The sequence below is a fragment of the Mauremys reevesii genome, linkage group 9 (genome assembly GCF_016161935.1).
Source record: "Mauremys reevesii isolate NIE-2019 linkage group 9, ASM1616193v1, whole genome shotgun sequence".
Taxonomy (NCBI): Eukaryota; Metazoa; Chordata; order Testudines; family Geoemydidae; genus Mauremys; species Mauremys reevesii.
The window spans coordinates 30,200,409-30,225,232 of NC_052631.1; the positions used below are offsets into that span (position 1 = coordinate 30,200,409).

The 24,824-nt window shown below is 39.4% G+C and overlaps 1 long non-coding RNA gene across 1 annotated transcript in view; it reads right to left on the reverse strand.

The window, feature by feature from the left end:
• Positions 1-1,368: 1,368 nt before the first annotated feature.
• The window catches only part of LOC120372284, a 38,704-nt gene continuing 15,248 nt past the window's right edge, over positions 1,369-24,824 (reverse strand). Inside the window, exon 3 of the long non-coding RNA XR_005584834.1 lies at positions 1,369-2,625. This is a non-coding gene — a long non-coding RNA (uncharacterized LOC120372284). The remainder of the gene's footprint in view (positions 2,626-24,824) is intronic.

Here is a 24,824-nt window from a genome sequence, read left to right on the forward strand (position 1 = left end):
TGTCACAGGCAACCCCATCATAACTCCTATTGGAAGACTGCTCCATAATCTCACTCCTCTGATGATTTTTAATCTTCATCTAATTATCAGCCTAAATGTATTCATGGCCAGTTTTTACCCATTTGTTCTTGTGCCAACTTTGTCCTTTAGCTTAAATAGCTCTTCATCCTCTCTGGTGCTCACCACTGTGAGACAGCAATAATATCCCCCTCAACCTTCATTTTCCCAAACTAAACAATTAAAGACCTTTTACAGTCCTCTCACAGATAGGCTCCTTAGTCCTCTGATCATCCTCTTAGCCCTTTTTTGCATCTGTTCCAGTCCGAATTCATCTTTCAAGTTAACTCTCACTTTTGGATGTCCGTGTGAATCTTGCTTTATATGGGCCAGATTCCAATACTCTTACTTTACATGTGGCCCATTAATGTTAGTGGGCCTGCATGTGGAGTGAGGTGATACTCAAGGTGAATAAAGTAATTGGAGTTTGGCCCAAGGGATGTGTAGTGTAAGTTCTTCAGGGCAGAGATAGTTCAGTACACAAGTATTAAGACAGAGTCAAGTACATGCTCAGCACTAAACAAATTATAAGCAGTAACCGCAACAACTATTGCGATCTTATGTAGCTGTCAGCAAAAACGTTGCTCTGTCAATACAATTAGTGGGCAAAAATAACAAGTTGTTCAAAAGAACAGAAATTATGGCCAATAATTTAAAAATTCTAATAATTTTATGTGCTCAACATAGGACAGCATAAAAGGAACCTGATTTTCTGATGGCTGTTCTTCAGCACTTTCTGAAAATCAGGTCCCTTTAGGATACCTTAGGTTGCACTCCAAAACCTGAGGCACCCAAATCAACAGTCACTTATGTTTCACCCTGGAAGGATAACTTAAATTAATAAGTAACTCAGATGAGCAGAGTTATAATGTTATTTCCTTTTATTAAATACTGTCCCTTTAAATCTGCATTTCCAAAGTATCACAAAGACTTTTTAAGTGTACACGCCCTATTAAAGACAATGAGATTTGAGCAGCTAAAAACTAACACAACTTTTGAAATTTTTAGTAAAATTCTAAACCTACAAGTTAAAAATCAAGCTGGCAACTATTTTTAGCCCCCTCCCCCCCGTTTCAGGTTTGGTCAGTATAAAATATTCTTAATCTTTGGAAATTATTCTTAACTATTTTTAACAGATTTCTGTTGTCTCTTATATCTTTTCATTTCCTTTCATTTAAATATTTATCTCAATTTCAAGATTTAATAAGGATGACCAAGATTAGGGGTAAGGCTCAATAAGGTTTACTAAATAAAATCTTTAATTTTAAAATAAAATCTTTAATTTAAAAAAAAATTTTTTTAAGGCTTAGCACATCTTAGGTACAGTCTGACACCCAGTATCATCATAAAAGAGTATGGAAGTGCTCACATTATTGTGAAGACACCTCTCTGTTAACACCCATGCCATATTAATGCAGGTATTTCATATCTTCAGGCTATCTACAAAGAAAATATTGTCCACAAAATCAGTTACATATGACACCTTAATTTCCTTTATAGAGTCTAAATGAATACTTTGATTAAGAATTAAAAACTACAACATCAAGGATTATTTTACAATGGACAATATAAAATGTATTGGCTTTGGCACAGAATATTTTATTAAAAGCTGTTTTATAATTAGTTTTATAGCAAACCAAAAAAAAATCATTGCTTTCATATAATTAGTCTGTCTTTTATACTTCAGTGATGGAGAGTTTTGTCAAACCATAATAAGATCAAAATAGACTTTTCTCATCCTTTGCCTTGAAGTAGTGATTTTAAATCGAGAACTTAGAATTTCGTATCTGTTGAGATTTCTTGCTGCTCGTTTACCTATCTTCTTTGCCACCCATTTCTCTTACAGTACCTGGAGCTCCAGGCTACTCATCAATCCAATTATAAGTCTGTCAGAAAATAAAATATACAGACTGTTGCACCACTCAGCTTACTCTTGTAACTGCTTCTTATTCAAATGCATTAGATACTATTCGCATTGCTAAGCCTTGAAGACCCTAAACTGCTGTTCATTTAGTAAATTCCTCTAGGTTGCAAAGTAACTGTTACTGAAACATAAACATTTCTGCTATTTCCTTTTTTCATGTAAGCAGCGTTGCTTTCCAGAGCTAATGTATTTTTAAGTCAGTGAAATCTGAATTGGCAGTCGGACTGTTTCCCCCCCAGAATTAGCGATCTGCAACAGAACCAATAATGTCTCTTCAGTTCATGGACAAGAGTTTAATCTAACAATTACTTTAAACAAGGCTAGGGCTAATCCACGAATTTTGGATTCACCTGGGTAATGAATACCCACTATTACTGCCATCAACTACCAAATAAGGATCCAGGTGCTGATAGCCATCATCTGGAACGCCAGTGAGAGAGACTGCAGATGGATGGACTCAGAGGCTGGAGTGGTGGGAGGTAATTAGGAAGAAGCAGCTAGAGAGCTCTGCATCCAGTAAAATGGTTCCTGATCAGGTTATCTCCAAAGCAAGCTGCTCTCAGCCCTCTTCCTGATCGTGCTGTCTCTGGAAAAAGTAGATGGTCACTGGCTATTTTTCAGTACTTCTTTTTCCTGTGTTCCTGCTGGTTCCAGAAGAGAGAACCACATTAGGAAATCTGAAGTAAGGACCAGCAGCCTCCCCTATATATTTCTACTGCAGCAAAATCTAGGGGTGGACACTACCTCAAAAGTACAAAACCTTGTTACTTTTCTGTGTGTGTGTCTGTGATTGGTGCTCAGGCATGATCAATCTGTTAAAACAAGTGAGCCAGATTTTCAGTTGGGTATGTATAATTGTCCAGGTACTAGGCATAGGCTTAAATTATGCATTCATGTGGGGGGGAGAGGGGAATCAGATGCATGCCCAAACATGTAGATAGAAAGGTGTCTGACTTGCAGGTCAGGCACAAATACCTGACTTGTGTGCATTTGATAAGCATATGCAAATGTTTGAACACAACTGTTAGTTAATATCTAACTCTGATCATCTGACCCACAAACCTACAATGATATAATTCCTGCAAGCTTGATGTCTATTGGCAGTTTCCATGTTTAATATGATGTTTAATTTCATCCATTCTATTATCTTGAATGCTGCAGAGAAAATGAGCCCCTTAAATTAGCTTCCCTTGATGCTTTTAGTGACCATATACGTCTTATGTGGCAAATCTTGGTTAGTATTTTCCCATTCATTTTTATAGAACCTTACTGAGTTTGTTTGCCATAATCAGTTAAACAAGAAACTCTAGTGTAATTCAATAAAATGTGCTTAGGAATATGTTGGCCGACAATGGGGAAAGGAAAAGATACATAGGAACCTGTTTGTCTTAACTATTACTTCAGAAAAAACTGGGGCTAAAGTGTTGATCTAAGAAGATCTTCCAGCTGTCCTCATTACTGTGCTTTTTCAAAAGAATAACTTGTGTTCTATCATGTCATAAGAATGAGTTATGATCTGTTAAAATCCATTCTATTCCCATTGTGGCACCTGTGTAGTTCCATTTTATTTTAAATGGAAAGAGCAAATTATTCCATGAAATGAAAAAATTGTTGTTAAATGGGTTGAGGTTTTTTGGCATTCAAAAACAGAATACACCCCACAGTCTGCAAAATTATTTTGTTGAATGCTTATTCAGAGCAATAGTCCTGCAAAGCTCCTTTAGAAAAGAGAAAGAAAATAGACACACTTTCATTGCAACTGTATGATGGTTTGTTTTCTATTTATAGTGCCTCTTCATGTTCCCGTTTTTGGAATCTACAGTACTTCTGTGGCTTGGAGTATTTGAAAAACATTATTATAACTTAAGAGTAGGTCAGCAGTTTCTTGAATACTCCCTACTTTGAGGTTTAGAACTTTGGCAATATTTGTAGATACATATTTATTTATTTATTTGCGCTTGAACATCACCGTTTCTCAGGAAGTGAGAAATAAAGTTTGATCATAACAGATGCTGCTTTATTTCTTGGAAGAAAGAACAAAAAAGGGCTATATTGGTTTTTCATGCTCTTCTCTGGCTAAAACAGCTGAATGGGTTGTCTATATTCCAAAGCTGCAGAGGTGAATGTTCAATTTCAGCAGCCACAGAATATCTAATTAGTGGTATTCCATGCTGTTCCCTTCTCTAAGGCAGAGTTAACAGGCCAAATCGTGTGATCAGCTACACTCATACAATTTCATTGATTTCTATAGGGTTGCAGGGGCATAACTAGAAGGAGAAATTTGTGTCTTTGATTCAACCTTGTCCTGTAACATATTAATCTTTCTTTGTTCTGGCTCACTGGATTTTAGTCAGCCAGATATAAGCCAGATAAAGTGGTCCATTGAGACCAGAGGGTTCTTCATAACAGCGGTATAGAGCGTACAAACTGTGGGACCGATTATACTGTCTCTGACATTGGTATAGGAGCTGACCTCCATTATAGTTAATGGAGTTACACTGCTGTAAAATGTTCATAAATGAGAGGAGACTAAGATTCTGTGACTCTTCAGATGAACTGACAATCAGTCGTTTAACTTCCTGTTCTCCTCTGGGCACATGAGATCCAGGCACTGAACAGAGCATCCCTATGATTTCACTGGAACAAATCTTGATTGAATAATTGTTCGTTAAAACTCAGAAAGAATGCCAACTCCCTACTGATATTCATAACATAATGTACAACCTTACTGGGCTTTCTTTGGTTGATCAGTATGTTATGTTACGTCTACAGAACCATCCCTAATTTAGATGGAAATTTGGGAACAAATGAATGCAATAAATGTTTTTTCCCTAGCTGACCTTAAGAAGAGTCTATCAACCAGGAATGGGTAGTAAATGGTTATGGACATCCTGAACATGTGTTTAAAACACAATTAGAACTAGCAATCAAATGATGCCTCCCTCATTCAATTCCTCAGGCTTATTTTTGTTTTATATTAAAAATATTAGTTGAAAGGCTCACAGGGTGCTGAGTCCATCTGCCCCCACAAGAGACTAAAGAGACTAATTGCAAGATAAATCTTAAATAACTCCAGTTGCTACATTGCTATAAGTATGAATGGCTAAAAACTTGAGAATCCAGGCATGTGCTCTCCAGCTCACAGCCAACTCCACAGCTTTTCAGTTTTATTTCATTTTATTATGTGCTCCAGGCAAGTCTTTCTATTTAATACATTTTCCTCAATCATGTAGCCATAATCTGTGACCTTTTGGATGAGTAGCACACTGATGTTAATGGCTATTTTCTTATGGCTGAATTGCTGCCACCTTAAACTGGGTGTCTTTAAAAGATGGTTTTAATATGTGCAAGAAGCCATTGGCCAAATTGTGCACTCCTTTACACCCAGGCAATTCAACCACTTGAGAGTGTTTTGAATACAAATATGGTGGCTATGTCAATAACGAGTATGGCGTCTCCTGATAACAAGTAGAAGTAAGACTGTGTCAAGTGTCTTCCACTTACATTATGCACAAGCGGGCAGAGAGCTGAATATAGTTCTCAATGGTCAGCGAATAAAGCTGACCAAATTCACATCTGACCAAAGCTGACCAATTTCACATCTGGTCTATCTAGGTGTCACGCTGGATAGAACTTTCCCATATCATGGCCATCTTACAAAGACAGCGACTAAGGTCAAAATACCAACAACGTGCTTGGAAAATTGACCTGAACGACATGCGGCTCCAACACCCAAACTTTACACACTTCAGCCTTGGCACGCTATTACTCACCAGTGGAGTACTGCAGTATGAGATCACTCAGCTCACTCAAAGATTATCACCACACAACTTAATTCCATCATGTGTATTATTTCAAGCACACTTAAATCTACTCCTCTACCATGGTTACTGGTTCTCTTCAATATTGCTCCACCCAGTGTTTGCAGAGAGGAAAGCATAGCAAAGCTTGTGATGAAATTTTGTGCTATGCCACATGTCCGATTAACTAAAGACTTGTTTAATCCACAGGTCTGCCCTCATGGCACCTGCTGTGGATAAGTTTACCAATCGAGGGATTTGTAGTAGATGCATGGCAAGCTTCATGGTCCAAAGAGAAAGTGACAAATAATTATCTTGTCTGGGACCCCCACTCAATGGCAACCTGAGTTTGATTTATCACAAAGGCAGTGGAACCTTCTCAACCAGTTTTGTACCAGAAATGCAATTTGTTCTGCAGCAGAATTTCAGTGGTGTTTTAGAATCAGTCCACTATGTCAATGTGGGCAGCCACAAACCATGACACACATTGTTGAGGACTGAAAAATGATTCGACTTCCTGGAGGTCTTCATGCCTTGAACACTGTTGATAACAACATTGTGGCTTGGCTTGACCAGATTGTATATGCCAAATAAGTAATCCATCTGCTGTTAGCCCAAGTCACAATTTTGTTCATTATTTAGAAACAAAGTCCTGCTGCTGTACCAATGCAGTAACTATATTTTTAGAATCAGAGGGGTAGCCGTGTTAGTCTGGATCTGTAAAAGCAGCAAAGAGTCCTGTGGCACCTTATAGACTAACAGACGTATTGGAGCATGAGCTTTCATGTCATGCATCCGACGAAGTGGGTATTCACCCACGAGAGCTCATGCTCCGATACGTCTGTTAGTCTATAAGGTGCCACAGGACTCTTTGCTGCTTTTATATCTTTAGAATATTTTACACTTCTCCAAGCTTCAGCAGAGACATCTGATTTAATCCTCCCTCACTCAAGGCTCCCATTGTGCCTGATCCAAAGTCCATTGAAGTCAATGGTAAGACTCCCATAGAGTTCAATGGACATTGCATCACACCCATATTGATTAGACTAGAACTAAATCTGATCTGAACAGAAAAACTGTAATATAACTCTTACTTTGCTGTGAAAAGAAGAAAGATAAGGAAACACAGGCACACTGACAGAAAACAGATTTGTTCTGCAACACCTAGACTCAGCTTTAGTGCTTGACCCTGGAATCCTTAGTCATGCAAATCCTACAGTGATGTCAAACATTTAAACCTTGGGACAAATTCAGCACTGCTGTAGTATACAGAGTTGTACCCCTACACGCTAACTAAGGATTGCAGGGTGAGCTCCTTAATGAATTTGTAATGAGCCTCATTGTGCCTTAGATCATGTTGGAGCACAGATATTATGTCTTACCCTTAATTGTGAATTTTCTTGGTTTATAGCACAACCACAATGTTCCTTTGATGTATAATAGATATATGGAAAGACATAAAGGCAAGCCTTGAGCTCTCTTGGTTTAAATATAGTGAGGCATGCAACCAAATCCGTTCTCCTAATATTCTTTATCACACTTGCACTACAATTGTAATCTGAATACTATAAAGTAATATAGAGTGCTCTTCCAAACTTTTCAAAAGACTTTCTAAACTTCATCAAAGAGATGCCCTCAGGAGCGAATCATTTTCAGAGTTATAACGGATTGAGTTATAATGACTGTTTACAATGGAAGTCATGTCAGAAATAAAATCCATTCTTCTCCCAAGCAGAAAAATATATATCCAGTTCTTCTTTTCATCTCAAAGTACAACTCACAAATATTCCTCAGGCAATTATTCACTACCTGATGTTACCATTCTTATCTTAAATTCCACTCTGATAGTACAATCCTAGGTTTTTATTTTGAGTGAGTGTGTTCATTTACCTTCTGCATCTACTGTACATGGTCCAGCCGCTCAATATGCCACAGTACTCAGCCTCATCTTTTTGTTTCCTTTTAAAATATTTACCTTCTCTGCTACAATCTGATACAAAATTTCATTAGATTCTATCACATCTCCCTACCAACCCCCAGGTACCTCTGGAACAAACTCTAATACTGGTAGAGAGGTGGGTGAGGCAATATCTTTTATTGGACCAACTTCTGTTGGTGAGAGGGACAAGCTTTCAAGCCACACACAGCTCTTCTTCAGATCTGGGAAAACTATTTCCAGAGTCACAGAAAAATCATGGACTCATAGGACTGAAAGGGACCTCAAGAGGTCATCTAGTCCAGTCTCCTGCACTCGTGGCAGGACTAAATATAATCTACACCATCTCTGACAGGTGTTTGTCTAATTTGCTCTTAAAAATCTCCAATGATGGAGATTCCACAGCCTCCCTAGGCAATTTATCCCAGTGCTTAACCACCCTGACAGGAAGCTTTTCCTAATGTCCAACCTAGACCTCCTTTGCTGCAGTTTAAGCCCACTGCTTCTTGTTCTAGTCTCAGAGGCTAAGAAGAACAATTCTTCTCCCTCCTCATTGCAAGAATCTTTATGTACTTGGAAACTTATCATGTGCCCTCTCAGTCTTCTCTTTTCCAGACTAAACAAACCCAATTTTTTCAAACTTCCCTCATAGGTCATGTTTTCTAGACCTTTAATCATTTTTGTTGCTCTTCTCTGGACTTTCTCCAATTTGTCCACATCTTTGCTGAAATGTGGCTCCAAGAACTAGACATAATACTCCAGTTGATGCCTAATCAGCACGGAGTAGAGCAGAAGAATTACTTCTCGTGTCTTGCTTACAACACTCCTGCTAATGCATCCCATAATGATGTTAGCTTTTTTTGCAACAGTGTTCCACTCTGACCCCTAGATTCCTTTCCAAAGTACTGCTTCCTAGGCAGTCATTTCCCATTTTGTCTGTGTGCAACTGATTGTTCCTTCCTAAGTGGAGTACTTTGCATTTGTCCTTATTGAATTTCATCCTATTTACTTCAGTTTGTCCAGATCATTTTGAATTATAATCCTATCCGCCAGAGCACTTGCAACCCCTCCCAGCTTGCTATCATCCACAAATTTTATAAGTGTACTCTCTATGCCATTATCTAAAATATTGATGAAGATATTGAACAGAACCAGACCCAGGACTGATTCCTGCGGGACCCCACTCGTTATGCCCTTCCAGCATGACTGTGAACCACTGATATCTACTCTCTGGGAATGGTTTTCCAATCAGTTTTGCATCTACCTTATAGTAGCTCTATCTGGGTTGCATTTCTCTAGTTTGTTTATGAGAAGGTCATGTGAGATAGTATTAAAAGCTTTATTAAAGTCAAGATATACCACATCTACTGCTTCCTCCCTATCCACAAAGCTTGTTACCCTGTCAAAGAAAGCTATCAGGTTGGTATGACATGATTTATTCTTGACAAATCCATGCTGACTGTTACTTACCACCTTATTATCTTCTAGATGTTTGCAAATTGTTTGCTTAATTATTTGCTCCACTATCTTTCCAGGTACAGAAGTTAAGCTGACTGGTCTGTAATTCCCTGGGTTGTCCTTATTTCTCTTTTTATAGATTGGCATGATATTACCTCTTTTCCAGACTTCTGGAATTTCTCCCATCTTCCATGGCTTTTCAAAGATAATTGCTAATGGCTCAGACATCTCTTCAGTCAGCTCCTTGAGTATTTTAGGATGCATTTCATCAGGCCCTGGTGACTTCAAGACATCTAACTTGTCTAAGTAATTTTTAACTTGTTCTTTCCCTATTTTAGCCTGGTGGAATAGGTGGGATAGATTGTTTAGCTTAAGTAGTTAGCACATATTAGAAGGGATCATTCAAGATAAAGTGGCCTATTAACATCTCTGCAGTCATAGGAAAAAAGAGGGGGTTAGTGGGTTACAGATTTTCGTAATAAGCCATAAAACCCACAAAAGGAACCACCTCAAATGAAAAATCAACACGTTCCCACCAACTGGAGGAAAAAAAGCAGGAAAGTTATCTGGAAAGCATGAAAGAAATCCAAAATAATTATCAAAAAAAAAACCTGACGACAGCCACCCAAACACAAACAAAAAGTAGAACCAACTACAGCTACTCCACAACCCTCAGAGCACCACCTCTTGGACACTACATGACACCTGAATATCATCAATTCCTCACCGGAGATAAATTATCTGTATTTTCTAAGGTACTGAACTTCTCCCTTTGAGCAGTATAGCCTCCAGCAGTCACATCAAGTTCAACAGGACTACTTGGACTAAGGTACTGCTGCTCAATGTGCTTAAGAGTATCAACATCTGGCCCATTGTGATTTGTTGGTAGGCTGAGAGGCAATCTTCTAATTATTGTTTCCATTTTCATTGCTAGTATTTATAGATTCTTTGATTCTAAGGCCAGGTCAGATACTTGTGATCATCTAGTGTGGCCCTCTGATTAACATAAAACTTCCCCAAAAATAATCCCTAGAGCAGATTTTTTAGAAAAACCACCAATCTTGATTTTAAAATTGCCAAGTCATGGAGAATCCACCAAAACTCATGCTAAGTTTTTCCAATGCTTAATTACCCTCACCGTTAAAAATTGACACTTTATTTCCCATCTGAATTTGTCTAGCTATTCAAAGCCATAAAATTAGATACTCTATAGAGAGAAAAAAACAAGCTCTCTCAGTGAGGCTAGTATCTTAAGACTCACCATGAGTCTGTGTGAGAAATATATCAGTACAGAAATATGGACACTTGTGAAGAGGGGGACATTTTTTTCCTTTTCTTTGCTGATAATTGAAATAAGGACACAAAGACTGAATATTACCATGGCCGTCCCCTTTAATTGTGAGCCATTCTATCTCCGATATACTAGGAAAACAATTATTTTCATATTTCATTCATATACTAGATGAGATGTGAAATGAGCTTCATGGATGATAAACACCACAATGGCTGCTATGTTTTACGCTATGTAAACAGTAACTTCTATGCTTACTGCTACACAAAATTAACAATAAAAATTTACTGTGGAAGTTGGATGTAAAAATCATTGCATCTTCAGAATAAGAGGGTCATTACAGAGGGAATGAGATGGAGACAGTAGCTCCCCATATTTTCCTGCAGCTGAGGAAGGATACTATTTGCTCTCCCGGATAATCTAACCTTCATGCAAAGTTTTTACTCCAAATTTTCTTTTTGTTTATTTTTGCTCACAGATTTTTAATGGAATAAAAATAACTGCATCAAGAATATGAATTCTGGGAGAAATATATATATATGGGCCTTGTTCTCATTTTACATTGATCTCCCACAGCAAGAGACCTACCTTATGGCTCTTTAAGGGCTATACCCACTATTTTTTCCCCTCAGTTATGGTTTGTTAACTATTTTTCCTAAACAAATAAAATAAAATAAATAATCTATTTGTTTAGGATTTCAGAACAAAAAAAATCACCTGCTACCAACCAAATTCCTTGAAGTGGTTAAGCGTGATTAAAATATTCCCTTGATATCAGTCAGTTAAATAGAGCAGAAATAAAAACTAGTATTCCTGAGTATGCTGTATAATAGGTGTATGTTGTATGATGTTTTGCTAAAAGCAATGCAGTTCACATTGCATTTTTGTTTAGGGCTGTATTCCAACACCCTTCTGCATAACCATACCGAGTAGATAATTTCAGTATGGCACCTCCTAACTTATTTTCATCATCAGGCCATATGTCCTGGGCATTACATCCCAGATTCTCTAGATCGGCCAAGTTGTGCTCAGTGCTGAAGGTTTTAGAGGACAAAGCTAGCTTTAAACCACTGTTGTAATGACCTGATCCTAGGTACTGGCATGGTCCCCGGTGTGAAACAGTGTAGTCTGAAGGCTGCCTTCTATTAAGCCCATTATCACTGGCCTGCAGGGACCATTCCAGGATCTCTGGGGATAGAAAGACACTCTCTTTGTCCTTGGACATATGCTGTAGACCAGATTGTAAAAGGTGCTATGGTGGCTCATAACACCAGAATATTCCCCTACATAAAGGAATTCCTCACAGGGCTCCATCTTGTCAAACTTGATGTATATTTTTTGATGAGGTTACAAGTTTGGTTGATAGTGTTGATGTAATAGCCTTAAACTTCTGAAAGGCATTTGACTTGGTACTGCATGACATTTTGATTAAAAAACTACGATACAAAATTAACATGGCACATAAGCTGGCTAACTGATAGGTCTCAAAAACTAATTTTTAACAGGAAATCATCACTGAGCGGGTGTATTGCCAGTGAGATCCCCCCAGGAATCTCTTCCTGGCCCTATGCTACTTAACATTTTTATCAATGACCTGGAAGAAAATGTAAAATCATCACTGACAAAGTTTGAAGATCACACAAAAACTGGGCGAGTGGTAAACAATGAAGAGGACAGGCCACTACTACGGAGTGATCTGGATTGCTTGGTAAAGTGGGCACAAGCAAACAATGAGTATTTTAATATGGCTAAATGTAAATATATACATCTTGAAACAAAGAAGCATATAGGCCATACTAACAGCATGGGGGACTCTATCATGGGAAGCAATGACTCTGAAAAAGATTTGGGGGTCATGGTGGGTAATCAGCTGAACTTGAGCTCCCAGAGCGATGCTGTGGACAAAAGGACTAATGAATAAACAGGGGATGCATAAGCACAATGGATGCATAAACAGGGGACTCTTGAGTAGGAGTAGAGAGGTTATTTTACCTCTGTATTTGGTTCTGGTGTGACTGCTGCAAGAATACTACATGCAGTTCTGATGCTCACAATTCAAAAAAGGATGTTGACAAATTGAAGAGGGTTCAGAGAAGAGCCACAAGAATGATTAGAAAACATGCCTTATAGTGCTAGACTAATCTCCTCAATCTATTTACCTTAGCAGAGAGGAGGTTAAGGGGCGAATTAATTATGGTCTATAAGTACCTACATGGGGAACAAATATTTAATAATGGGCTCTTCAATCTAGATCATGTTATACGTTTCTCTGCTAAAGGCTGGAAATTGAAGCTAGACAAATTCAAACTGGAAACAAGGCTTAATTTTTTAATAGTGAGAATAATTAAGCATTGGAACAATTTACCAAGAGTCATAGTGGATTCTCCATGACTGGCAATTTTTAAATCAAGATTGGATTTTTTCTAACAGATCTGCTCTAAGAATTATTTTGGGGAAGTTCTCTGGCCAGTTATACAGGAGGTCAGACTAGATGATCACAATGGTCCCTTCTGGCCTTGGAATCTATGAATGTATAAACCACATTTATGCTGCTTGACTCATCCAGAGAGGAGTGGAGGATCAGGCCCTACATTTCTAATATGGATAAAAATAAACTGTAGTGAGGATACTGATATTTCAGAACCATCAGTTTCTCTAATTAAATAAAATGCAAAAACTAAAAACCTACTGCACCAGTTTACTTTTCAGAACTCTCAGTCTTACCACTCAGATCTCACAGTGATGGGAACTGCAGTGATATGGGTGATGCAGAATCCAAGCAGATCGAATTAGAGACCTTATTTTAAGAGAAAAAAAAGATGGAGGGAAATTATGTGGGGAACAGAAATTTCTGTAGCAAAAGTATAAATTTCTAGCTAAGAAAACTGTCTCTGGGAATTAGCATTTACCAGCTATCTCGAATTTCAGACAATTTCTAACTATGAGTAAGAGTCATGAAAGACTGCACCTTTTATAGAGGCAACTCTCCAAGATAAAAGAAAGAAAGTATTTTATCCACACTGCATGCAGGATTTTTAGAATTCATTGTTGGGAAGTAGGCCAGTAGTTAATGGTAAGTAAAATGTGCAGCAGATGATATATAAGAGTGCATTTGGTAGGCTTCATGGTTGATTATAAAGTAGCAAAATGCTGAAACAAGTGCTTTTTAAAAGCATTGATTGAAGTACACTGTAATCTGAGCATGGCCCCTATTAAGCAGTGTAGAAAAAGAAATAAGGTTAAGGAATGAATGGATACCATTGTTGGGTTGGGGGACAGAGATCAAGAGGTTGGTGTCATGTTTAAGTCTGTTCACTACAATGATTTTTCATATTATTCAAAAGAAAAGAAAAAATCTGTCCTTTCCCCCCCTCTGGATTAGCTTTAGGTTTTCTATGATGAAAAGAAAGCACAGTCCTTAGATGTGCTTCCTTATGCCATGTTGGAACTCAATTTAAAGTATGAGAACTTATCTGGAGGATGCATTTTCTAGGCAGGCTTTGCAATTTTACAGGTGAGACATCTGTTTACACCTACAGAAAAAGCATAAGCCTCCAAAAAGTCTCCTAGGAAAAAGCTGGAAAATACTTTGTAATATATGTTAAAGAAAGTGTAGATTCAAATGAAGTAAAAATCTTAGGCGAATCCACAGGTTCCATAGAGTCTCTATGGATAGAAATTTCATGCTCTAGTAAAAATATAACAGTAGGGATCTATTATCGACCACCTGACCAGGACAGTAATAGTGATGATGAAATGCTAAGGGAAATTAGAGAGGCTATCAAAATTAAGAACCCAATAATAGTGGGGGATTTCAATTATCCCCATATTGACTGGGAACATTTCACTTCAGGACGAAATGCAGAGATAAAATTTCTCGATACTTTAAATGACTGCTTCATGGAGCAGCTGGTACGGGAACCCACAAGGGGAGAGGCGACTCTAGATTTAATCCTGAGTGGAGCGCAGGAGCTGGTCCAAGAGGTAACTATAGCAGGACCGCTTGGAAATAGTGACCATAATACAATAGCATTCAACATCCCTGTGGTGGGAAGAACATCTCAACTGCCCAACACTGTGGCCTTTAATTTCAAAAAGGGGAATTATACAAAAATGAGGGGGTTAGTTAGACAAAAGTTAAAAGGTACAGTGACTAAAGTGAAATCCCTGCAAGTTGCATGGGCCCTTTTTAAAGACACCATAATAGAGGCCCAACTTCAATGTATACCCCAAATTAAGAAAAACAGTAAAAGAACTAAAAAAGAGCCACCGTGGCTTAACAACCATGTAAAAGAAGCAGTGAGAGATAAAAGACTTCCTTTAAAAGTGGAAGTCAAATCCCAGTGAGGCAAATAGAAAGGAGCACAAACACTGCCAACTTAAGTGCAAGAGTGTAATAAGAAAAGCCAAAGAGGAGTTTGAAGAACGGCTAAAAACTCCAAAGGTAATAACAAAATGTTTTTAAGTACATCAGAAGCAGGAAGCCTGCTAAACAACCAGTGGGGCCTGGACGATGAAAATACAAAAGGAGCGCTTAAAGATGATAAAGTCATTGCGGAGAAACTAAATGGATTCTTTGCTTCAGTCTTCACGGCTGAGGATGTTAGGGAGATTCCCAAACCTGAGCTGGCTTTTGTAGGTGACAAATCTGAGGAACTGTCACAGATTGAAGTGTCACTAGAGGAGGTTTTGGAATTAATTGATAAACTCAACATTAACAAGTCACCAGGACCAGATGGCATTCACCCAAGAGTTCTGAAAGAACTCAAATGTGAAGTTGCGGAACTATTAACCAAGGTTTGTAACCTGTCCTTTAAATCGGCTTCGGTACCCAATGACTGGAAGTTAGCTAATGTAACGCCAATATTTAAAAAGGGCTCTAGGGGTGATCCTGGCAATTACAGACCGGTAAGTCTAACGTCGGTACCGGGCAAATTAGTTGAAACAATAGTAAAGAATAAAATTGTCAGACACATAGAAAAACATAAACTCTTGAGCAATAGTCAACATGGTTTCTGTAAAGGGAAATCGTGTCTTACTAATCTATTAGAGTTCTTTGAAGAGGTCAACAAACATGTGGACAAGGGGGATCCGGGTAGACATAGTGTACTTAGATTTCCAGAAAGCCTTTGACAAGGTCCCTCACCAAAGGCTCTTACGTAAATTAAGCTGTCATGGGATAAAAGGGAAGGTCCTTTCATGGATTGAGAACTGGTTAAAGGACAGGGAACAAAGGGTAGGAATTAATGGTAAATTCTCAGAATGGAGAGGGGTAACTAGTGGTGTTCCCCAAGGGTCAGTCCTAGGACCAATCCTATTCAATTTATTCATAAATGATCTGGAGAAAGGGGTAAACAGTGAGGTGGCAAAGTTTGCAGATGACACTAAACTACTCAAGATAGTTAAGACCAAAGCAGATTGTGAAGAACTTCAAAAGATCTCACAAAACTAAGTGATTGGGCAACAAAATGGCAAATGAAATTTAATGTGGATAAATGTAAAGTAATGCACATTGGAAAAAATAACCCCAACTATACATACAACATGATGGGGGCTAATTTAGCTACAACGAGTCAGGAAAAAGATCTTGGAGTTATCGTGGATAGTTCTCTGAAGATGTCACGCAGTGTGCAGAGGCGGTCAAAAAGCAAACAGGATGTTAGGAATAATTAAACAGGGGATAGAGAATAAGACTGAGAATATATTATTGCCCTTATATAAATCCATGGTACGCCCACATCTCGAATACTGTGTACAGATGTGGTCTCCTCACCTCAAAAAAGATATTCTAGCACTAGAAAAGGTTCAGAAAAGAGCAACTAAAATGATTAGGGGTTTAGAGAGGGTCCCATATGAGGAAAGATTAAAGAGGCTAGGACTCTTCAGTTTGGAAAAGAGGAGACTAAGGGGGGACATGATAGAGGTATATAAAATCATGAGTGATGTTGAGAAAGTGGATAAGGAAAAGTTATTTACTTATTCCCATAATACAAGAACTAGGGGTCACCAAAGGAAATTAATAGGCAGCAGGTTTAAAACAAATAAAAGGAAGTTCTTCTTCACGCAGCGCACAGTCAACTTGTGGAACTCCTTACCTGAGGAGGTTGTGAAGGCTAGGACTATAACAATGTTTAAAAGGGGACTGGATAAATTCATGGTGGCTAAGTCCATAAATGGCTATTAGCCAGGATGGGTAAGAATGGTGTCCCTAGCCTCTGTTCGTCAGAGGATGGAGATGGATGGCAGGAGAGAGATCACTTGATCATTGCCTGTTAGGTTCACTCCCTCAGGGGCACCTGGCATTGGCCACTGTCGGTAGACAGATACTGGGCTAGATGGACCTTTGGTCTGACCCGGTACGGCCTTTCTTATGTTCTTATGTTCTTACTTTGCTCTTTCAACCCTTCTCTCTCCGTTTTTGGTTTTGCCTTTTAAAAATAATATCGTCACATTTTGCCCACAAACAGAAGTATCCAATAATAATACATTTACCCACTGAATAGTATTTCAGAATTACTATAGCTTTATTGAGTCAATAACATAAGGTGTATTTCAACACAGTGTTTTCATCTCAGTGTTTGAAGTAAGAAAGTTTTTGATGCAACAAAAAAGTTGCAACTGAAAAGATCTGTTCCCAACTGATTTACAGAAGAAGCCTTTGGTTTACTTTGTAACATAGAATATCCATAACAAATATTTTTTGTTCCTTTTTCTCTAATTATTTCTGTACTCGTGAAACTAACTCCATACTTTCTGTGCTCCCGTAATCAGTTCTTGTGAAAGGAGTCAGACTGACAGTCCTGGAGAGAAGTCCTCTCTACAGAATAGGCACAGCACAAGCTGCAGCAGTGCAAGCGTCCCAGCACCACTCCAGTATGTGCTGTGTCCCAGGCCTGGTCTACACTAGGCGTTTAAACCGGTTTTAGGAGCATAAAACCGATTTAACGCCACACCCGTCCACACTGAGAGGCCCTTTATATCGGTATAAAGGGCTCTTTAAACCAGTTTCTGTACTCCTCCCTAACGAGAGGAGTAGCGCTAATATCGGTATTACCATATCGGATTAGGGTTAGTGTGGCCGCAGATCGACGGTATTGGCCTCCGGGCGGTATCCCACAGTGCACCACTGACCGCTCTGGACAGCAATCAGAACTCGGATGCAGAGGCCAGGTAGACAGGAAAAGCCCCGCGAACTTTTGAATATTTCCTGTTTGCCCAGCGTGGAGCTCCGATCAGCACGTGTGGCGATGCAGTTAAAAAATCAAAATAAAGAAAGAGCTCCCGCATGGACCATGCGGACGTGATCGCTGTAAGGGCAGGCAAATCTGTTCTATCAGCGCTCCGTTACAGAAGACGAAATTCAAAATCATTTTTAAAAAATCTCCAGACAGACGCCGTAGCAGGGGCTCAGCGCACTGCTGCGTGACAAGCATAACGGAAAGCCAAAGAATCAAATGGACGCTCATGGACTGGAGGACACAAGCTATCCCACAGTTCCTGCAGTCTCCGAAAAGTATTTGCATTCTTGGCTGAGCTCCAAATGCTTCTAGGGTCAAACACAGTGTCCGCGGTGGGTCAGGGCATAGCTCGGCAATTTACGCACCCCCCCACCCACCCCCAGAAGTGAAAAGGAAAAAAATCCTCTCTTGACTCTTTAACATGTCACCCTATCTTTACTGAATGCTGCAGATAGATGCGATGCTGCAGCACTCAACACCAACATCCTTGCTCCCCCCCGCCATGGGTGGCTGATGGTGCAATATGACTGGTACCCGTCCTCATCATCAGCCTATTGGCACATGGGGCAGTGCAAAAGGACTGGTAACCATGCCGACTAGCATCAGTTAGGTCAATCAAGGGCACCTGGCCCTAATTTTTCCTGGCAGATGGTGCAGTATGGCTGATAACCATCGTCATCATAGCAACAGGGGGCTGAGCTCCATCAGCCCCCACCCTTCATGTGTAAAGAAAAGATTCAATTGCCCCTGGACTAGCAGAGGGATGCTGGGCTCCTCTCCTCCACACTCCTTACTGTCCTGTCTGGACTATCATAGCAGCTGGAGGCTGCCTTCCACTCATTTCTCACTAACAAGTCACTGTGTCTTATTCCTGCATTCTTTATTACTTCATCACACAAGTGGGGGGACACTGCTACAGTAGCCCAGGAAGGCTGGGGGAAGAATGGAATCAACAGGTGGGGCTGTTGCAGGAGCACCCCCTGTGAATAGCATACAGCTCATAATTTCTGCTGGATCTGACACAGAGCAGTTGTGCTCTCTGGTTCTATGATACAGTAGTTCTCTAGTACACTTGCCCAAATTCTAGACAGGACTGATTCTATTTTTAGATACCAAAAAGGAGGGATTGACTCAGGGAGTCATTCCCAATTTTGGCTTTTGCGCCCCTGGCTAAGAGCAGCCAGGGGCACTTATGACAGCAACAGATGGAGCAGTGCAAAAGGACTGGTAGCCATGATCATCTTTTTACCAATTTATGGATTGGTAGATGGTGCAGTATGGCTGATAACCATCTCTGCTGTCATGCAAAAGCAAAAGCATGCTACTGTGTAGTGCTGCTGAATCGCCTCTGTCAGCGGCATCTAGTACACATATGGTGACAGTCACAAAAGGCAAAACAGGCTCCATGATTGCCATGCTATGGCATCTGCCAGGGCAATCCAGGGAAAAAAGCCGCGAAATGCTTGTCTGCCGTTGCTTTCCCAGAGGAAGGAGTGACTGACGACATTTACCCAGAACCACCCGCGACAATGATTTTTGCCCCATCAGGCACTGGGATCTCAACCCGGAAATTCCAAGGGGCGGGGGAGGCTGCGGGAACTATGGGATAGCTACGGAATAGCTACCCACAGTGCAACGCTCCAGAAGTCGATGCTAGCCTCGGACCGTGGACGCACACCACCGATTTAATGTGTTTAGTGTGGCTGCGCGCACTCGATTTTATACAATCTGTTTTACAAAACCGGTTTATGCAAATTCGGAATAGTCCCGTAGTGTAGACGTACCCCCAGATCTGCTAGGATCATCTCTACCAGTAAAACAATAATCTGATTCCTATGTCATTCCTAACCTTAGCCTCTCCTCTGAGATTGCCAACTAGCAGAACCAGCCTTAGGGTCATAATCTCCCCTTTGTTCTGACCTTTTTTAGTTGCTCAGATGATGCAAAGAGATAAGGAAGACACAGGATCTCCCCAGCTGGCATACACGGAACAAAGTTAATTCACACCTCACACTCGTACAGGCCCTCATGGAGGGAGAGTATTGGGGCAAGAGGATGTGATTGGAATGCTAGTACTCTGCTATTTTCATTTGGCATAATGGCTTCTAGGGGCCACAGCCAGCCAGCATACTTTAAAACTAAACAGAGCTGGGGATAATGCAGATCTAACCCCAAGATCAAGAAGTCACACAGCCAGCTCATTTGTGCCTGCCCTCAGTTCTGTGCCCAGCAGACATTGGGTACAGGTGAGAATTAGAAGTGGGATTTTCAAAAGCACCTAAGCAATTTAGGAACACATGTTCAGTGACTTTCAATGGGACTTGTGCTCCTAAGTCTTTTAGAAGCTTTTGAAACTCCTGTCCTTGACTTTTACTAATTTTTTTGTCCTCATCTCACTTCATCAGCTCCAGTCCCCTCTGATCACACCACAATATACAGGGCCAGGCTGATAACTCTTCTGGGCTCTGTGCATTAACAAAATTATTCTCAGGGGCATCCATCAATGTATCTGACTCAGACACCAAGTGATGAACATGGTACAAGAATCAATTTAACGTAGCTTATTTTATAGAAAATGGCAGCCCTCTTTCTCCTGAGAAGCGGAACCTGGCTGCTTATGCTGTGTAGTTACCAGCATCTAGAAATATTTTGAAAGGAAGAATTATCAAAACAAGCCAGGGTTCTATGGTGACTCAGTGAATTCTGTGGAATTCAATTAAATTAGCACTGATAAAAATACTTCTAGTGCTTTACAAATACCAATTCACTGTCATGATAGTCCTCTGAGGTGGGCAAGAATATTATTATTATTATTCCTGTTTTACTGATAGGGAAACTAAAGGAGAATGGTTAAGGCCAAAATTGGGTGACTGAATTTAGGCACAACAGGTCATATATAGGCACCTAAATAAAAGTGGCCTAACTTTTAAAAGATGCTGAGCAGTCACAGTGTTCATTGACTTCAGTGAGAACTGTGGATGCCTAGCCTCTCTGAAAAATCAGGATACTTATTTAGGAGTCTACAAATGAATTGGGAATCAAAAAGCAATTATCGAGTGATCCACCCCGTCTTCCAGGCCCAGTTGCTGGCGGTCAGAGGCTATGAGTTTGCATCCCTGACCATCTTGGCTAATAGCCATTGATGTACCTAAGTTCTGTGAACTTCTCCAATTCATTTTTTTAACCGTTATACTTTTGGCCTTCACAACATCCCCTGGCAAACGCATTCCAGAGGTTGACTGTGCATTGTGTGAAGAAGCACTTCCTTATATTGATTTTAAATCTACTGCCTATTAATTTCATTGGGTGACCCCTGTTCTTGTGTTATGTGACGAGGTAAATAGCACTTCCTTATTCATTTTCTCCACACCATACATGATTTAATAGACAACTAAGTGGGATATGATAAAGGTCTCTTTTCTAAACTGAACAGTCTCAGTCTTGAAGCTATTCCATACCCCAAATCATATTTTGTTGCCCTTCTCTATACTTTTTCCAATTCTAATACATTATATCTTTTTTGAGATGAGTGACCAGAACTGCTTACAGTATTCAATGTGTGGGCATACTATGGATTTACACAGTGGCATTATGATATTTTCTGTCTTATTATAGATCCCTTTCCTAATGGCTCCTAACATTGTTAGCTTTCTTGACTGCCTCTGCACATTGGACAGAGGTTTTCAGAGTACTATCCACAATGACTCCAAGATCCCCTTCTTGCCGTATAGTTGGGATTATTTTTTCCAGTGTGCGTTACTTTGTACTTATCATATTATATACATTCAATGTTGATAAATATACTACAACAATCTGTTGTTGAACTGAGAACTGATTCTATGACTAGATGATTTGTTTCATTAACAGATAATAAGGCAGTGTAAATCCACCATATGTTTCAATAAAACAGGGCATTCCCTATGAGGCACCCTCATTTCTGGAACTCACATTCCACCCCCGTCCCCAGAGCCCAGATTAGGTGACCTTCAGGAGTCTCGTGGTTTCCTATGCTTGTCCTAGGAGCGGAGACTGATTGGGGCTATAGGACAGAAGGCAGGAGTGTAGTTGGTTTGGAGGTTTGGATGGTCTTTTCAAAGAGATTATTTTTAGTGTCTTATTGACATTCTGCAAAGTGACTATTATTTGTGTTTTAGTCTTTATATGTTCTCACCTCAGAGCTCTTGATAGGTGCAATGTATAGTAACCTAAATACTCTAAATAAAAATAATAAATAATATACAAGGCTATGCTGACTAAATATACTAAGTTGTATCATGAGTGAAAAGATCTTCTAACATTAAAATTTGATGAAGGAATTCTAAGCTTAATTGTGCATTTATGATCTGATTAAATCAACTTGAGGCTTTATTCAAAGTTCATATTTATCTAAATTATCGTGATTCCACTTTTCAGCAGCTAATTTGATTAGATAAACAAAATTTTCTTTTGCCTTAGCTTTTTCTTTCATATACATAGAATGGACAAGAAAAAATATCTCAGTCCCACATTAATTATTAACAACACCCAAATTCTTCCTTGAGGACTGATTATGCTATTTTGGTGTGAGCTCTGTTAATAAGATACCAAATATTAGATGGAATTTATTCAACTAAATAGCAATTGTCTACAATTATGTCATTTCTGAGTTTCAAAATATTGGAAGAAAACTTGTCACTGGTTTCTAATAGTGCAAAATATATATACCTGATATACAAGGCCGAAGTATCTGATTGCAAGGATGATATTAAGTGCATATTAGCTTTACCTAGCTAAATTAGTGGGCATTATCGGTAGGTTCATGTTAGTGAGTAGCTACAATAAATATATATTTCTCAGTAGTTAACCACTCATAATATATCCATCCCTTTAATGATGCTTCCTGAAAAGAGGCCTCATTAGTAGATAGGATAGGTCTGCTTTGGGCCAAATTCTGCTTTAACTTACAACTCATGCAATACAGCTCAGGTTAAAAGCGGTTTCATCATGATTTATGTTGACATGCAAACTGCCACATAATTTTCCTTCTCTTTAAATTTGCCATATGAATAGACCCCTGAAGATAAACTTTTGTTTAAAGAAAACTTTCAAGTTCTTATGAATGCAAAGATAACCTTCAAAATGTGAAACAAAGGCAAACTAATGCAAACAACTTGAATTCTTCTCACTGGATATTAACTCTGAGGCTTTGTGACAACACATTTAATGCCCTCATTGTTTTACTGTTGATGGTTTTAGAAGCATAAAGTGAATGTGCTAAGCCATCATTACTGTTTGTTTAATGTAGTGGAAGAATACTGGACTGGGGTGCAATTGGACACTAGTGCTTTTAAGATTTACGGGGGAGGGGATGATGAAATTCAGCTAATTGAATTTAATGTCACTTTTGCCCTGCCCAAAATTGGGAGGAAACACACTCTGTCCCCAGTTCCAAAGGTCTCAATTGCCACCTGCTTTCCAAACAAAACCAGCTTCCCCTACCCAGCTGTCTCCAGTTCCCCTCTCTCCTGCCCCACCACGATAGCTTGCATGATGCATTTCTGTGTTTTCAGTTCAAAAATCTGCAGCACACTGAAAAATCTGGGGGCTACATAAAATACTGCAAATTTAATGTACAATAATATCAAAATTTCCAGTTGGGAAAGAATACTATCCCAACTGGAATAGACTGGTATTGAGAGGGAGAGAGCTTGTGGGGGCACATGCTGAATCATTTGGATCTAATATGCTTACATAGAACACAGATCTTGGGTATAATCCAAGATAAATTTGGCCAAGGATATTTTGGTTTTCATCTTATATTTAAGAAAGTAATTTACCTCACACTCCAGGAGTCATGGTGATGCAGTATTTTAGTTTATAGATCAGCAAATACCACTCTAGTTTGTGCAAATGTGGAGTGGGAAAGCGTGACATTTAGTAGCCAGATGAAGTAAGTGGAACGGCCTCCAGTGAACTAATCCACGAAAGAGGCTTTGTCAGGTGACACAATCCCTCTCACCCCCACCCCCTCTTCCTGCCTTGTCTCCCCATGTTCCATTTATATGGCTCACTAGTGCTCAAAATAAATTTAAAAAATATTCAGACCTAGGAAGAAAGTAGCTGCCCCTCCTGAGCAACTGTGACAGAGATTAGAATTCCCAATATAGTCATTCGGTGCAAATGTGCTCTTAAACTGCTACTTCCCCGGGTTTATGTCTGAGTGCCACTAATAAAATTAACTGTGATGGCTGCAGTAAGCTGTTTAGAGAGATGAAAGACCTACCAAAAGAAGTTTCTGTTACAGCTTATAGAGTTGAATACCATTAAGCACATAAACACTCAGTGCACAGCAAATCTGGGACTTTTATTCTTTCTGCTGTTACTCACTGAAGAGGGTTGAGAATGAATGTGTGAATGTTCTTTTGCCAACTGGGGCAAGCCAAAATCCCTCTTCCAACTGCTTCATTTTTCATATAACTGTCTAAATATTCTGGAAAAAAAATGCATTCTTCATCATTTGTCATTTCAATACTTTTAATGTTATAGTAGATAATCTGCAGTTTAATGAAAAATATTAGAGCATTAAATGGTACAAGCTCCTTGTAAGAACTGTAACAACTGCCCTGCTAGGAAATAGTACCTGCTATGTAAAAAAGTCCCAGTGGCCTGATCCAGAGCCCAGACAAGTCAGTGGAAGCCTTTCCATTGACTTCAGGGCCTGATCCAAAGTGCAGAACATATTGGGCCAGATCTTCTCCTAAGAAGTAAAAATAACAGGCGGGGAAAATGTTCCAGCACAGGGATTGCAAGCTGGACCCCTGAAATACTGATACATTTTTAATGTGAACAGTAACCAGTAGGTGCAGTTACAGTAAACATATGTGTTTCGTATAGGAGAGAAGTGACATCACTGTGAGCCCAGGCAATCCTGTATTCACATCCCACATGCTACTGCCACGATGTTTGTACAAAATATGCCTTGTAAAGTATAATTTGAAAACTAATAGCACACTGGTCATTAATATCATTGTAAAATGCATGTGTTAACCTTACGTGTGAAGTTATAAATTCCCTCAGTATAATGTTACTTGAATAGGCGAGAACCTGGCCTAGGTAAAGGTGATAAACAGGTCTCACAAAG